Source organism: Physeter macrocephalus, chromosome 8 (assembly GCF_002837175.3).
Source record: "Physeter macrocephalus isolate SW-GA chromosome 8, ASM283717v5, whole genome shotgun sequence".
Lineage (NCBI taxonomy): Eukaryota > Metazoa > Chordata > Mammalia > Artiodactyla > Physeteridae > Physeter > Physeter macrocephalus.
Window position 1 is genome coordinate 60,834,827 of NC_041221.1, and position 17,786 is coordinate 60,852,612.

Genomic DNA, 17,786 nt, shown 5'->3' on the forward strand with positions numbered 1-17,786 from the left:
TCACTGTAGTAAGCTTTGCCTAAACAAAGATTGTTAACAGAAGGGAGATGGTCTATGTAGTTATTAAAAAAGAAAAAAGAAAAGAGCTTTCACAGAGACAAAAAAGAGAGAATGAATCCTCAGTTCATTATAAAGAAAAAAGGAACCTGGTCCACTGACATGAGAATCTACTGGACCCATGAGTCAAGGGTGTCCTTGAAACAAGATGGACGTTATCAGGCTAACATACCTTTGTAAGGCAACCCAATTGTAAGATCTTATAACAGTAATGTCCCTTAATTTAAGGGACATTCTCAAAAGAATTTTGAATAACTGTATCCCTTTCCACATATCCAAGTTGACATTTAATTTTTTTATTATAAATGTAAATAGGTGCAAAGGATATATTAATACTTTCCAACATATTGTAATGGTGGTCATTTAAAAATAAAGCTAGGGACTTCCCTGGTGGTCTAGTGGTAAAGAATCCACCTTACAATGCAGGGCACGCGGGTTTGATCCCTGGTCAGGGAACTAAGATCCCACATGCCGCAGGGCAACTAAGCCAGCGCGCCACAACTACTGAACTCGCTCCCCTCAACTAGAGAGCCTGCGTGCCACAAAACTACAGAGCCCACGTCCCCTGGAGCCTGCGCGCCACAGCTAGAGAAGAGAAAACCCGCACGCCACAACTAGAGAGAAGCCCACGCACCAAAACAAAGAGCCTGCACACCACAACAAAAGATCCCACAGGCTGCAACTAACACCCAACGCAGACAAAAATAAATAAAATAAAATAAATAAATAAAATAAAAATAAAGCTGTTATATAACATTACAAAATGTATGCAATGGAATCTAAATACCATAGCAATTTGATATATCCATCATTCTATAAAAAAGAACATAATTCTTCTTTAACAATAGGAAATTTTACATTTATTTTTCTCCTTGAATTCATATTCTCATTCTATTTCCTGCAAAGAATTTTATACCAGTGTAATATGCTTTATGCCTAGAAGTCGTTTGTTGATACCCCATTATCATTCTCTGCCACAAAAATATCTGTATAAATTGACACTCAAAATTACATAATTTTCCTCTACAATATCAATACAATTATTAATTCACAATTGATCAAAACAATATACATGTATTAAAATTTTTGATTAAATCTTATTGAACAAAAATACAAATTACATTGGAAACCAATCTCTTAATAAGATGAATGGAACCTTAAAAAAAATTAGTTCATGTACCTATGGATGAATATTTTTTAATGCTAGAATAAGAGTAAGTTTAACATCAATTATATTCTTTTTATTTGTATAGAAGTAAGCTCTGAGAAACCATATTCATATGATAAGAAGATAGGAGTGGAAGGGTTTTATTATCAAGCCATCACTCAATGCTTTGTACTCTTTAGTAATATATCATGTTGTGATCTTCTATCAAACATTTTTAATGATCTTACACTGATATTTTGATTGTCTTCAGTTTTAATGAAAGCAAAGAATTAAAAGCTACCTGACTTGCACAAGGACTGTTACCCTGCTCTTAAAGTCCTGCACTATAATCACTTTAATTCTGATGAAGAATACCAGAAAAGACTTCGCCAAAACTTATCAAATGACTCTTAATTGTAACAGTTATTTGTTTTTTCACTTAGAAGCACCTGTTTAACCTAACACATACAGAAAAGGGAGGGAAAATGGAAATATTCTTAATTTCAATACTTTGTTCCAAATACCGTATTTTAAGTAAAATTTATTTATTTTTATTGTGTCACGTGTTTTACATATATTTTTGTTAAAACCTTGGAGCTGTGAATTTAGCCCTTTCAGTTTGTGGAAAATGTCTGCCATAAACCCAACTAGCAAAGACTGTCTTCTTTGTCAAACCAAAGTGCCAGGTCAGACTTGCTTTCTTTCAGAAAAAGCCTGACTTCCTTTTTCGGTCTTAATGAGCATGTTATATCTTATTTTGAGGCATGTTAAAAACCATTAAGAAATAAATTACAAACCATGTACCATAAGATATATTACTGAAAGCAGGCAATTCAAGATTAAAATGATGTAAGATCTAATAGAGTTATTCATTTTATAATAAGTTAAAAAAACAAGACTAATCAATATGCAGTTCCTCATCAGTTTATCATTCAATGTAATGTGTAGCTAAAATCCATAATTTATTTATATTATAAGGAATATGATAAAAGGCACAGTATTCCTTTGGTAAACGTGTACATGTATGTATTGAACCTTAGTATTTGCTTTGGGAATAAAAAAGAATTATCAGTAAAAAATCAGAAATACTCCATTAATTTTATTTGCATTCAAACTTTTCTTATGTATTTGATAACAGAGAAAGGTATATGCTACTAAAAATAATCGGTCCAGGAGTTGGCCTTTCATTTCATTTTTAATAGGAAGTGGAAAAATATTATAAGATGAAATCATACAAGGATCTTTACCTGTAGCTTTTATCTAGTGTTCATAGAAATGAGGAAGTCTCTGAAAACATTTCAGTTTCCTCTCAAAAACATGGCCTACAGATGATTATTGAGACTAGTTGAAAATACTTGCTTAAATTTAAATAGTTTTTAGTATTTCCTACCAATTCTTTACTCTGCTCTTTCAAGAACCCTCCTTCAAGAGCAATGCATTCTTTGACAATGGTCGAGAAGAAAGAAAGTCATTAAATAAAACTTATTCTCCCTCTTACTACCTACACTCCACAACATAATGTCTGATATCAGAAAATCCCAACAAGGAGAGAAATACTCCATTCCACACACCATGCTTAACATTTAACTAAAATTATATTATATAAGACAGGGAGACTTAACATGCATTAAAAATGGCCTAAAAGCTTATTATATTTCCTTTATTTCAAAAAATATAATGTGAAAATTTCTTTTTACATCTTATTAACTCTAGTTACATTAAGAAAAAGAATTCTTATTTCTCTAAGATTGATCAAAACAGGTTGAACAAAACAACCATAAGCAATGACAATTGTTTTGCAGTTGTATGTTGTACTGTATTAGAATGGAAGATAGAGAAAGTTCTGAAAAAGCTGAACTCAACAACGTCAGAATTTTAGCAAAAAGTAACTGGGGCAACCAGCTTGGAGAACTGGGTTTGAGATGGAACACACAGGGCAAGGATATAGGGACTTCCCTTGATGGAGGAACATTGCCACTTCCCAAGGCAAGTATTAGCAGAACTAATTTAACGGCTACATAAATTATCTTGAAGAAAGAATGCACAACTCAAGGAGTGCCAGTGACTGCTCTCCATTCCCCTCAATCAATATACTCTGGGTTTACCTTGAAATGGGAGACTCCAATCTTCTGTACTCTTGGCTGGCTTCTCACAGTGTGAGCACCTTGCTGCCCTGAGTATAATTCTGGTGTTTAAAGATACATATATATATTTTTTTGGTACAGTATGACCTATAAATACAAGCCATAGTATTTAGGCTTAAAGTATAGACACTTTCCTAAGCCTTTTTTTTTTCAGTTCAATTTCTTCTAAAATTATTATCATGAAATGTTTCAGGAATATCAAAATATATGCTATTTAAATAGTTTTTCCTCTTTTTTCATTTAGTTGCACAACTAAATGTAAATACAGTGTGATTCCACATTACATGCATTTATTGAGTACCTATATATATTTTTTTGGCCGCACTGTGCGGCATGTGGGATCCTAGTTCCCCGACCAGGGATCGAATTCGTGCCCCCTGCAGGGGAAGTGCAGAGTCTTAACCACTGGACCGCCAGGGAAGTCCCTTGAGTACCTATTAAGTACATATTTTTTCGTATAGTCTTCTTCATCATCACCTGGGAGGTAGCTGTTATTGTCTCCACCTTATAGATAAGGAAACTAAGACTCAGAGAAATTCAAACTTATCCAGCTTTTAAATGACAGAGCTGAATTTGGGCCCACGTCTGCTTGAATATAAAGCCTGAGCTCTTTTCTTCATATTAAGATGTTAATGAGTGAACCAAGAACCATTAGAAAACAAAAAGATAGCATTTAAGTGAAATCTTGATAATTTTATAAACGAGACTAAGCAATCTCTCTTGGGAAAAAACAAGTGCTAAACTAAGGGACCAACTTTTAGAATAACCTGTGAGACTGGATAAAAGAAAAATGTGTATCAGATCAACTTATTGTAACAATAATACAGTAAGGAAAATAATCTGAGTTATACAGTACTTAAAATATGGTAAGGGGAGGGCGCAGAGACCATATCCGCCTCAGTCCCTTTTTTTGCAAACATCTGGCCTAGCACACTGCTTGGCACACAGTGCATGTACACTCAGTAAATATATTTGAATGAATGAATCAGGATCTAGTTCAATGGTAGTCACTTCCTTAGAGAGAAATGACCTAAGGTATACAATAACGATGATAATAGGCAATGAGTCCTAATGCATCATTAGGAACGGTATTACAGAGGCAACAGTCATTCACTTATTAATCCATTTACAAACCATTTCCATGCCTGGCCTTTGGTTAGATTGGGACTGCCCCTGTGGTACACATACCAGGAAGCCCAGCCACAGACACCAGCCCTCTGACTTCACTGTGCAGTCAGGCAGCCCTACTGCTCACTTGTTCTGGCCTGTTGTGGTCCTTTCTCCTTCCTCCACCTCAGACACCCAACTCTCCTCGATGTCATACCACAGAGTAACGTCCCACAGGGCTCCCTTACTTGTGTGACTCACTGGGACATGCTTCTTTGGCTTTTACTCTCAGCATCTCCCTGAGACCTCCACTCACCCATAACTGAAAGTTTTTCCTGGCCCATACTGGCCACATCAGTTCTACCTGGCCTTCCATCTGGGAGAAGAAGGGACATATGATCTCACTGTGCTGGGATCTATAAGGAGATTCATCATAAGTCTACACTGCAAAACAGCTCTCCTCATTCACTAACTTGTATTTCAACTTTTGAAATACTTATGCCCCGGTATTTATATTTACACACAAATGAATCCACCCCACCACTGGGTGGATTTCTCTCCAAAATTACCACGTCAAAGTTGTACAAGAACAAGCCTATACTTTGAGAGAACTTCTCTCAATAGAAAGAAGGAATTTTAGGAACTGATTGTATCAGAAACATCTTATGTGCTGTGTTAGTTTGCTAGGGCCATCATAACATAGTACCCCAGGCTCAGTGGCTTACACAACAGAAATTTATTTCCTCACAGTTCTGGAGCTAGAAGTCAAAGACCAAGGTGTCGGCAGGTTTGGCTTCTCCTGAGGCCTCCCTCCTTGGTTTGCAGATGGCTGCTGTCTCATTGTATACTCACATGGCCTTTCCTCTGCACACACGTATCCCTGGTGTCTCTTTGTCCAAATTTCCAATTATAAGGACATCAGTCAGATTGGATTAGGCCCACCCTAATAGCCTCATTTTAACTTAGTCATGTTTTGAGAGGCCCTATCTCCAAATATAGTCATAGCCTGCAGTACTGGGGGATTAGGACTTCAACATATTAATTCAGGGGAGGGGGGCAATGATTCAATCCATAACATGCGCCCCCTCAGATTCTTTCCATCCAATCTGCCTCTCACACTTGCAGCCTCCACTGTGGATGACCGATTCCATGCACGCAGCTCCTGCTGGTATCTGGCTTCTTCTGCCATTTCTGCACTCAGACAATAAACAGCTGCAAAGCATGGAATCTGGCTTCCTGAGTGACTGTTAGGGGGATTGGATGGTGTAAGCCAAAAACGTGGAGGTTTGAATTCCATAGGAGGCAAGCTTAGATGAATGGGGAGGTGGGAGACTGCAGGGCGCCAGGCAATTAAATTCCCTTTCCTCCCTCCCTTGGGTGGATGACTCTGGGGCACAGTTTCTCCACCCAGCCTGTCCTGAGATGTCCAGTGGTTGAGCAGATGTACTTGCTGAGTGACTTGCTGGGTCTCCTGTATCTTTGTCAAGAAGCAATGACCAGCATGGTTATGTATCACCTTGCACTGCTTCCCATCCTTCCCTGTTTAACTTCCCTCTCTCTTCACTCTTGCTACCATGGCTTTGCACTTCCCCAAATCATCATCCCTTCATCCTTGTCTCAGGCTCTATTTTCTAGGGAACCCAGGAGAGAACACTGGCATACTTGCCAGCTGGAAAATGAGACTGAAAAAGCAAAAACAAAAACAAAAAAACAACCCTGTTAATTAAAGACAAACATTGACAAGGAATCTCCGGGCTGATTCTGAGCTGAATACCATGTAATCAATAACATGCTCCTGCATTATATACATCATGTTCAGAGGACTTATCACTCTTTATGAAATATGAGATTAGAAAGTATATCAGTTGGTTCCAACTGGGAACCATTCTAAGATTTAAAACAAAGGAAATTAATCCATGAATTGGTTACATAGGCCATAGGTTTAGCTGAGATGCCAAACAGAGGACTGTGAAGCAATCCATAGATCTGCAAAAGCAGAAAGTGCTAAGCCTTCTAAACTGGAAAGACAAAAGGAAGAATCAATGTTACCACAGCCCAGAGGCCAGTCACTGGGGGAAGCTGGCACTACTGTATGCTTGACTAGCTACAACTGAAGATACAGCTGTGCTGGAGATGCAACTAGGCATAGAGAGAAAAGGACAAATACCCTGGTTTTTCTCTTCCCCCTCCAATTTCCTGCCAGTGCCTCCCATTACCTGAACTGGGAAGAAGCCAGCTGACCCAGGAGCCTGGGAAATGCAGCCTGCAGGAATTGGCGCCTGTCATATGGAGCAGTTCAAGGGAAGGTTATAGAGTGAAATTAACAGCACAGGGTAAGGACTGGCCCAGAAAACAAGACAGGTTAACTTGGAGAAGTTGTTAGAAGGTCAATAACTTGGAGAAGTTGTTAGAAGGTCGATAACTTCTGTACCTTAGGGGAAAAATATATAGGTAACACAGCTATAGCATAGTGGACACTGGAATAAAACAGCCCTGAGTTCAAATGTTATTCGCACATGTGACCTTGGAAAAGTCATTTAATTTATCTGAACCTCAGTTTCCTCTTGTCAATCTGTGTTGTAACCCTCTTAGAAACGATGTGTAATGCTTTAGAATTGTCCCACTGAGTGGTGAGGAAGTTAGAATTTTATCCACTAATTCCCATCCCCATTGAAGGTCACTCCTGGCATTCACTCCTGGGCACTTCTGGCCTGCCCTTCCTTCAGGAGGGCCAGGCCCACTGTCTCAGGCAGAGAACAACCTTAGGCAGAGAGATGCGGGAACCAGGTGTGTACAGGTACTGTCCAAAGACAACTCCAGGGTAGACTGAGGAATAGGGATCAAACATTGGCAGTATCTGTTGCTGATATATAACTGAAAAAGATCTGGGAATCATAATGGACCACAATCCAGCCTTAAATCAGCACAGTTGTGCTTTCATGTTTCCCTAGACCAGTGCTTTTCAAACTTTTCTGACCAATATCCACAGTTAGAAATATAATTTTACATTGTGACCCAGTACACATGTGTTTGTATACCTACACATATATAACTTAAACAAAGGTTTCATTAAACAATATTTATTCTAAGTAGCATGGACTCTGATATCTTTTTATTTATTTTTTTTTTTAAAGAAAGGTTGCAAGTCACAAAATTGATTTCATGACCCTCTAAAACCCTCAGTGTATTTTCTTAGCTACTCTAAGTGTGGGCTGCTGCTGTGACAAGTTAAGGAACTGGAGCGAGAATGTAAATAAACTTTGTCACTATGCACTAAAGTCATTAAGCACTAAATTCAGCTGATGATTTTTCATAGCAAGATATTCTCAATGAAGGAAGCAATATGTGTTGATTCATATTTTGGCTCAAGCTCCTTCTCTAGTCAGAGACCAACAGTTCATGGATCCATACTTTAAGTAGTACTACCCTAGACCACACTTGAATGGGGTTTAAAAAATGGCTTGTTTTAAGGGTAAAGAAAGAATTTTTCTAAGATTTGCCCTTCTCTGTTGTTAAAAGATCCCTAGTCCTCCAAAATCTTCCTCAGTTTTTTCTTGGGGTCTCTAAGGGTCATCTCTGATGATGTCATCAAACCACATTTACAGATGGTCCCCACCCTCCCCTTAGTGCCGAAGGCTAGAAGCGAGGGTGAAGACGACTGCCCACCCCCTCTGCTCACCCCTGCAGGAAGGACCACGTGGTTCATGCTCCTGGTTCCCTGTTCCTGCTGCCACCCAGCCTATGGGGAAATGAGATTCGAGTTCCACTTCTGTGGACCAGAAAAGGAGGAATACGGGGTCCCACACTGCAACTGTGGGCCCCTTCTCCAGGCTGCAGGTGAGTTCTGTGAAGCTACTATCTTCCAGGACAGCAGTCCTCAAACTGGAGGATGCTAGGGCAGTGGGCCTCAACCAGCAGTGATTCTGCCGCGCCCCCTGGAACATTTAACAATATCTGGAGATGTTTTTGGTAGTCAAGCTGGGGCGAGGGGGTTGCCACTGGCATTTTAGTAAGCAGAGGTCAAGGATGTCGGTAAATATCCTACAATCCACAGGATAGTCCCCACAACAAAGAATTAAATAACCCAAAACACCAGTAGTGCTGAGACTGAGAAACCCCACCCCCAGGGTACATGTAGGCTTCCCAGGGTTGAGCAGGCAGATTGTTCTAAGCTGATTGGTTACTTATCTTCAATTCCATTTGTAATCTTTCCTAAATTTGGTCTTCCACAGTCTGCCAATTCTCCTCTCTCACCTCCCTTTTACAATGACCCTTCCCCCAAATCCCAAATAAACATTCCCAGGTATAAAAACTTCCAAGACACCCCGTAAGGGAAAATTTGAGTCTAGAGCTCCCTCCTGTGAGAAGGAACTGTGAGGCAGTTCCCTGGGTGCAAAGCAAAAGAGCTTCATAAAAACACTAAAGCAGCAGCATCTTATTTCCTGCAGGTAACAAACTCCTGCAAGCCTCTGAACCTTATGCAGCCATCTATATGTCTTAGAATTATAATCCAAAAGTAAGATAAGTTGATCACAGGGAGACATATGAACACATTTATATTAATTGATAAATGAAGTCAGATTTTTTTTCTGACTGAAAATTCAATCCGGTTAATGGGTCTGACAATGAGGACTGGCTTCGCCATTTCAATTATACAGCAGACATTTCCATAAACTAAATTGGCTAAATCTGCAGGCCAAGGTACAATATATGACATGCCAGAAATGACATCTTTTTCAATTATTTAGATTTATAATAGAAAAATTTACATGTTAACTTAAAAATGTGAAAGGAAGGTGACACTGTTGGTGTGAATGTAAGCTGGTGCAGCCACTGTGGAAAACAGTATGGAGGTTCCTCAAAAAACTAAAAATAGAATTAACACATGATCCAGCAATCCCATTCCTGGGCATATATCTGGACAAAACTATAATTCAAAAAGATGCATGCACCCCTATGTTCATAGCAGCACTATTCACAATAGCCAAGACATGGAAACAACCTAAATGTCCATTGACAGATGAATGGATAAAGAAGATGTGGTACTAAGATCAGGAACAAGGCAAGGTTGCCCACTCTCACCACTATTATTCAACATAGTTTTGGAAGTTTTAGCCACAGCAATCAGAGAAGAAAAAGAAATAAAAGGAATCCAAATCGGAAAAGGAGAAGTAAAGCTGTCACTGTTTGCAGATGACGTGATACTATACATAGAGAATCCTATAGACGCTACCAGAAAAGTACTAGAGCTAATCAATGAATTTGGTAAAGTAGCAGGATACAAAATTAATGCACAGGAATCTCTAGCATTCCTATACACTAATGATGAATAATCTGAAAGTGAAATTAAGAAAACACTCCCATTTACCATCGCAACAAAAATAATCAAACACCTAGGAATAAACCTACCTAAGGAGACAAAAGACCTGTATGCAGAAAACTATAAGACACTGATGAAAGAAATTAAAGATGATACAAATAGGTGGAGAAATATACCATGTTCTTGGATTGGAAGAATCAACATTGTGAAAATGACTCTACTACCCAAAGCAATCTACAGATTCAATGCAATCCCTATCAAACTACCACTAGCATTTTTCACAGAACTAGAACAAAAAATTTCACAATTTGTATGGAAACACAAAAGACCCCGAATAGCCAAAGCAATCTTGAGAACGAAAAATGGAGCTGGAGGAATCAGGCTCCCTGACTTCAGACTATACTACAAGGCCATAGTAATCAAGACAGTATGGTACTGGCACAAAAACAGAAATATAGATCAATGGAACAGGATAGAAAGCCCAGAGATAAACCCACACACATATGGTCACCTTATCTTTGATAAAGGAGGGAAGGATATACAGTGGAGAAAAGACAGCCTCTTCAATAAGTGGTGCTGGGAAAACTGGACAGCTACATGTAAAAGTATGAAATTAGAACAATCCCTAACACCACACACAAGAATAAACTCAAAATGGGTTAAAGACCTAAATGTAAGGCCAGACACTATCAAACTCTTAGAGGAAAACATAGGCAGAACACTCTATGGCATAAATCACAGCAGGATCCTGTTGGACCCATCTCCTAGAGAAATGCAAATAAAAACAAAAAAAAACAAATGGGACCTAATGAAACTTAAAAGCTTTTGCACAGCAAAGGATACCATAAACAAGACCAAAAGACAACCCTCAGAATGGGAGAAAATATTTGCAAATGAAGCAACTGACAAAGGATTCATCTCCAAAATTTACAGGCAGCTCAATAATAAAAAAACAAACAACCCAATCCAAAAATGGGCAGAAGACCTAAATAGACATTTCTCCAAAGAAGATATACAGATTGCCAACAAACACATGACAGAATGCTCAACATCATTAATCATCAGAGAAATGCAAATCAAAACTACCCGGTCAGAATGGCCATCATCAGAAAATCAAACAAATACCATATGCTAACACATATATATGGAATCTAAAAAAAAAAAGCAAACTGGTCATGAAGAACCTAGGGGTAAGATGGGAATAAAGACACAGTCCTACTAGAGAATGGACTTGAGGATATGGGGTGGGGGAAGGGTAAGCTGGGACAAAGTGAAAGAGTGGCATGGACATACATACACTACCAAATGTAAAACAGATAGCTAGTGGGAAGCAGCCGCATAGCACAGGGAGATCAGCTTGGTGCTTTGTGACCACCTAGAGGGGTGGGATAGGGAGATTGGGAGGGAGGTAGACCCAAGAGTGAAGAGATATGGGAACATATGTATATGTATAACTGATTCACTTTGATATAAAGCAGAAACTAACACACCATTGTAAAGCAATTATACTCCAATAAAGATGTTAAAAAAATAAAATAAAATAAAATTAAAATGTATGGATAAAAAAAAAGATGTGGTACATATATACAATGGAATACTACTCAACCATAAAAAAAGAATGAAATAATGTCATTTGCAGTAACAGGGATGGAACTAGAGATTATCATACTAAGTGAAGTCAGTAAGAAAGAGAAAAACAAATACCATACAATATCACTTATATATGGAATCTAAAATATTACACAAATGAACCTATCTATGAAACAGAAACAGACTCTCAGACATAGAGAACAGACTTGTGGTTGCCAAGGGGGAAGGAGGTGGGGGAGGGATGGATTGGGAGTCTGGGGTTAGTAGATGCAATCTATCATATATAGAATGGATAAACAAGGTCCTACTGTACAGCACAGGGAACTGTATTCAATATCCTAAGATAAACCATAATGAAAAAGAATATTAAAAGAATGTACATACACGTGTAACTGAATCACTTTGCTGTACAGCAGAAATTAACACATTGTATTATAAATCAACTATAATTCAACTTAAAAAAATGTGAGAGGAAGGGTGATAGAAGCCAGAATAGAGGTTACTTATGGGTAAGAGAGGGCAGGTATCAATAAGAAGGGAGCCTGAGGGAGCCTGCTAAGGTGCTGGAAATGTTCTACATCTTGATCTTGGTGGTGTTAACGTGAGTGTATAAATATGGAAAAATCCACTGAGCCTTACACTTAAAATCTATGTACTTTAGAAAAGTTATATTTTAATAAAAGCAAGAAAAAAGTAAAGGTTTTTTTTTTCAAAATTCTTTTGTGAGAGTATTCAAGCAAAAAATGTTGCAGACTACTGCTTTGGGAGAATAAGAGGACTGGATTTTCCTGGCTTTTTTCCTTGTTTTCCTATAGCCATGGTCTAAAACATGTCTCTTCTGTCCTCTATCCTCAAGACTCCTTCTTCCTAACCTGTCTCATTTGCTTCCCAAGCCCTTCCACTAAGCCCCTGGAAGTTAAATTCTGTGATCAACACACCCCTACACCATGAATCACTTCCCAGGCACTTCCCTCCACCACCTGCCTTAACTGAAATCTACCTCCTCTCCTTGACTGCCCTGGCCCAGGACACCATCTTTTCAGACTGCACAGACCTCAGAGTCAGGAGGGGAGGTCTATGGCCTTGCTCTTCTGATAGGAAGCAGGGTGCTGCACCCTCTGAGAATCCTAGCACTCAGTCATACAACCTTCGCCCCCGTCACTGTCATTTACTGACTGCCTGGCCACTGCCCTTCACCCACCGAGGATTTGGTGTACACACAGCCTTCTTTGCCTCGATCAGTGCTATTCTCTTGGTTACATTTACACTTAACAGAAGATTTCAATTTCGATAAAGTCCAGTGTGTCCATTTTTTTTAATGGTTGGTGCTTTTGTAGCCTATGTAATTTTTGCCTACTCCAGGTTTTCAGAGATTTTCTCCAATATCTTTTTTTTCAATATATGTTATAGTTTTAACTTTAACATTTAGGTCTATGATCTAGTTTGAGTTAATTTTTATGTATGGTGTGAGTTAAAGGTCAAGGTTAATTTTTTCTATATGGATATACAGTTGTCCCAGCACCATTTGTTGAAAAGCTTTCCCCATTGAAATAAATTGGCACTTTTGTCAAAAATCAGCTGAGTACAGTGGTCCCCCTGTATTTGTTGGGGGTTGGTTCCAGGACACCCCCCCCACTCCCACCCCCGCTCAGATACCAAAATCCACAGATGCTCAAGTCCCTTATGTAAAATGGTAGGGTATTTGCATATAACCTAAATCCTCCCATACACTTTAAATCATCTCTAGATTACTTACAGTACCTAATATTGATACTGTAAATGTTATGTTAATAGTTGCAAATACAATGTAAATGCTATGTAAATTGTTACTGAAGTGTGGCAAATTTAAGTTTTGCTTTTTGGAAATTTTTGGAATTTTAAAAAAATATTTTTGATCTGGGACTTCCCCAGTGGTCCAGTGGCTAAGACTCCACACTTCCAATGCAGGGAGCCCGGGTTCAATCCCTGGTCAGGGAACTAGATCCCACATGCCACAACTAAGAGTTCGCATGCCACAACTAAAAGATCCCACATGCCACAACTAAAGATCCCACATGCCACCGCTAAAGATCCTGTGTGCCACAGTGAAGATCCCGCATGCTGCAACTAAGATGTGGCAGAGCCAAATAAATAAATAAATATTAAAAAAAATTTTTTTTTATCTGAGGTTGGTTGAATGTGTGGATGTGGAACCCACCAATAGAAAGGGCAGACTGTACTATGTGGTTTTACATGAGGGACTTGAGCATATGTGGATTTGGGTATCCTTAGGCAGTCCTGGAACCATTCTCCTGGATACCCAGGGATGACTGTATATATAATATATATATTCAACTGGATCAACTGAGATATTTATATTACATTATATACATTTTATATATATACATATAATGCCTATTTCTGGGCTTCATATTTTGTTTCATTGTTCTATATGTCCATCCTTAAGACAATTCCACACTGTCTTGATGACTTATAGTAATAAGATGTATAATAAATCTTGAAATCAGGTAGTGTAAACCCTTCAACTTTGCTCTTTTTCAAAATTATTTTAGCTATTCAACATCCTTTGCTTATTCCATATGAATTTTAGAATCAGTTCATCAATTTCTACAAAATGCCTACCAATATTTTCACTGAGATTGCACTGAATCTACAGATCAATCTGGAAAGAAATGACATCTGAACAACAATGAGTTTTGCAATCCATGAACATGACATATCTCTCCATTCATTTAGGTCTAACTTTCTTTCAGGAATGTTTTATAGTTTTCAGTGTACAGGTCTTGCACATCCTTTATTAAGCTTATCCCTAAGTATTTTATGTGTTTCAAGACTATTTTATTGTTTTTTTTTTTTTTTTTTTTTTTATCAATGGAATGCATTTTTAATCAGGCACTGGTATCATTGGGCATGCCTGTAATATATAAAGAAGAAAAATATGCTCATGGATAGCTTAAATGTTTTTGTTTTTGTTTTTGTTTTTTTTTGCGGTATGCGGGCCTCTCACTGCTGTGGCCTCTCCCGTTGTGGAGCACAGGCTCCGGACGCGCAGGCTCACGGGCCTAGCCGCTCCGCGGCATATGGGATCTTCCCGGACCGGGGCACGAACCCGTGTCCCCTGCATCGGCAGGCGGATTCTCAACCACTGCGCCACCAGGGAAGCCCTCAAGACTATTTTAAATGACATTTTAAAATTTTCATTTCACCATTGGTTGTTGCCAGTATATAAAAACTTAATTAAATTTTATATATTGACCTTGTATCCTACAACTTCGCTGAACTTATTTATTGTTTTAGTAGCTTTTTTGTAGCATCTGTAGAATATTCTATGTTCACAAATTTGTCATCCACAGTTAAGACAGTTTTACTTCTGTCTTTCTAATCCAAATATCTTTCTCTTTTTCTTGCTGTAGTACAATGGCTAGGACCTCCGGGACAATGTTAAAAAAAAAATGCGTTAAGAGTACTTATCCTTCCTTGTTCCTGATATTCCTGGGGGAAGGCATCTTATTTTTTACTGTTGTGGTGGATATGAAATATATTCATGATTTCTCTGACACTCCTCCCTTCAAAAAGTGGAGCCTTAATACCCCTCCCCTTGAATGTGGGCTGTAGTTAGTGACTTGTTTCTAATGAATAGACTCTGGTGGAAATGATGGTATGTGACTTCCAAAAGACCAGGTCATAAAAGACATTGTGGCTTCCTCCTTGCTTTCCCTTTCTCTTGGATCACTCACTCTGGGGGAAGCCACTTGCCAAGTCGTGAGAACTTTCAAGAAGCCTTGTGAAGAGATCCATATGGTAAGGACCTGAGACTTTCTATAAACAGTGAGTAAGAACCTGAAGCTTTATCCCAACAGCTTCATGAACGAACCATCCTGGAAGCAGATCCTTCAGCCCTAGTCAAGTCTCCAGATGACTATAGCCCTAACTGATGTCTTGAATGCAGCCTCATGAATCTCAAGCAGAACCACCTTGCTAAGCTACTCCCAAATCCCTAAACCTCAAAAATTGTGAGATGATAAGTATTTATTGTTTAAGCTGTTCGTTTTGGGGGTTTTACACAACAATAGATAAATAATACAGTCATTAAGTATCATCATGTTTCCTGTATATGCCCTTTATCATCATTCCCTTCTACTACTAGTTGGCTAAGATTATTTATTGTAAATGAGTGTTGAATTTTGTCAAGTAACTTTTCTCCATACATTGAGATGATCATATGGTTTTCACCTTTATTCTGGTAATATGGTGATTTTCAATGTCTAACCAGCCTTTCATTCCTGGGATAAATGTTACTTTATCATTCCCACTCTACGATACATTCATCTTGTTGAGCAGTAAAAAGGAATGAACTGATACATGCAACAACATGGATGACTCTCAAAAGCACTCTGGTTCCATTTATATTAAATTCAGGAAATAGTAAAACTAATCTAGAGACAGAAAGTAAATCAGTGCTTACCTGGTGGTAGAAAGTGGGTGGGGATTGACAGCACAGGGCAGGAGGAAAGGGTGATGGAAATATTCTGTATCTTGATTATGGTAGTGCTTATACAAATTTACATTTGTAGTGGTTATACAAATGTATAACTCATTAATCAATGCCCTTAAAATGGGTGCACTTAAATGTAAGTGAATTTCACCTCAAGAGAGTTGATGTTTAAAAGTTTATACTTGAATTCTGTGAAACTAAATAGGTTGAGAATGTATTTCCTTGTCATGCCCATTAAAATAAAAATGCTAAAACAGTAGGTCTAGGTTATCTTTAAGCATGGTTATCTGTGTTACAACTAAAGCTAGCAATTTGGTTAATGACCACAGTAAGAGAGAAAACAGTGGCCTAGTTAATGGATTTAATCTATTTTTCCAAGTCTAAATGGTTGTTAAGTAAAGGCTTCTGCTGTGTATAGAATCATTACTGTAGGGAAGTGTACTCACTGGGCCTATTTTCCTAGGGTGAAATTCAAATATGTTTGAGAAATCCAAACCCAAGTCAGTTTTCCAAGGGAGAAACCTCTACTTAAGTGATCTCAGCCTCAGAATAAAGGGTTAAACAGAAGCACAATCCATGACTTTTCTGATGTTTTTTCTCATTGTGCTGAAAGCATTTCTTCTTTAGCTGTGATAATCTTGAAATCTGTCTCACCCTGAACTAGGACTCTTCAGCCTGGAACACATAGAAATGGTACAGATGCCAACACTTGTTTCTAAATAAACCAGCCATAAAAGAGAAGTTGTTGATAAGAGGAACAATCAACATTATCAATTGTAAGTTACTGTCAGTAAAAACTGTGATTTTTTATAACCAAGCCTAAAGCTGACCCTCCTCTCTCTTATCTTTGCATTTGCAGAAAATGAAAAGACTGGAGGAAACGAGAGTCTACCTCTAAATTGTTAATTGCACTGGGCACGCTCTCATCCTTGTCACTCTCAGGCTGGAATTCCAGAATAGCTGCTGCCCCCAAGTCAGCTCCTCCTGCACCCCTCAGCTTGTCATTCCAGCAACAAGGGCAAAAGAGAAAGAAAAGGGCTAAGATAACTGTCAGTCACATTCAACTTTCCTCTTTCTCTACTCTTATTTTGAGGGTGGAATCTGAGAACCTCACTATCTGCAACCCCTTTTCCTTAAGTTGGGGAAGCCAAGAGCTAGTTATGCCTCTGTGATGGAAAATGTCTTTTGTAGGAAAACGTGAAGAGCCCTGATATCAAGGAAGTGCAAGACAACTGAGGTCAGGAAGCCCAGGGGAAGCCAGGAGTCAATAGCAAGAACTACGGGGACCATAATCCAAAAGACAGATAACTCTGGATGAAGATGTGAAAAAATTAGAACCTTCATACACCACTGGTGGGAATGTAAAATGGTGCAGCTGCTTTGAAAGGCATTCTGGGAGTTCTCAACAGGTTAAACATAGTTACCACATAACCCAGAAATTCCACTCTTAGATGTACATCCAAGAGAAAGGAAAACATGTGTCCATACAATAATTTATATACAAATGTCAGAGCAGCATTATTCATAACCACCAAAAAGTGGAAACAACTCAAATATTCATCAACTGAAGAAAGGATAAACAAAATGTTGTAGATCCATACAATGGAATATTATCTGGCAATAAAAAAGAATGAAGCACTGATATAATATGGATAGATCTTGAAAACATTATTCTACATGAAAGAAGCCAGTCATAGAGGACCATATATTGTATAATTCCATTTAAATGAAACCCCCAGAATAGGCAAATCTATTGAGACAGAAAGTACAACAGGTTAGTGATTGCCTGGAGTAGCGAGGGGGAAGAGGCACATAGAAGGGTTGGGGGTTGTTGGCTAAGTAGTACAGTGTTTCTTTTGGGGGTGATGAAAGTATTCTAAAATTCATTGTGGTGATGGTTGCACAACTCTAAATTTACTAAAAGTC